The sequence below is a fragment of the Phalaenopsis equestris genome, unplaced genomic scaffold (assembly GCF_001263595.1).
Source record: "Phalaenopsis equestris unplaced genomic scaffold, ASM126359v1 Scaffold000761, whole genome shotgun sequence".
Taxonomy (NCBI): domain Eukaryota; kingdom Viridiplantae; phylum Streptophyta; class Magnoliopsida; order Asparagales; family Orchidaceae; genus Phalaenopsis; species Phalaenopsis equestris.
The window spans coordinates 2,687,933-2,688,715 of NW_018165201.1; positions in this window are offsets into that span (position 1 = coordinate 2,687,933).

A 783-nucleotide genomic window follows, 5' to 3' on the forward strand; every position below is an offset into this window, starting at 1 on the left:
GTGGTCGACGGAGGTCGGCGGGGATCGCCGACGATCGACGGTGGTTGACAGATGTTAGTGGTGGTCAACGACAGTCGATGACGATCAGCGGTAGTCGACGGATGTCAGCAGTGGTCGGCGGTAATTGACAGTGGCCGACGGTAGTCGACAGAGGTTGTCGGTGGTCGCTGACTATCGATGGTGATCGACGAAGGTCGACGATGGCATAGATGATGTTAGACGAGCTTTTTTCCAAAGCCTCAAGTTCTCCTCAAGCCTCCCTCCCGCTCATGTGAAGGGTAGAGCTCTATTTATAGTGTCTTGGGTGCAATTAATGCAGAAATATGAACCATTTTGATCGGACGGTCCTGAGAGCTTCCTTTGATCAGATGATGCGATCAGATGATATTTGATGAATATTTGAGTGTCTTAATGATGTCAGGATTGAACGATTTTGGGCTCATTGTATTCGTCTCGCAGAGTGACACACCAAAACTTACTATGAAGTAAGTCGTATGCTAGATTCAACATTCGTTTGACTTTTCAAATGCCTTTGTAAATCCTTCAAGAGTGGTTTAATGATTTGATCTGGGCTTGATTTGACTTGGATTGGACTGACTTTCATATCATTAAGTCCGTCTCATCGAGCTGATCAATTTAATTATAAGTTTGCTGAAATCGGAGCTCTGGAAGATTCTTAATCAAAGTTTGAATGTTTCTTGTTCAAAAAATTGCCTCGACATTCATGTCGGATGATGAAAATTTGTTGATGGCGTATCATATATATATATATATATATATATA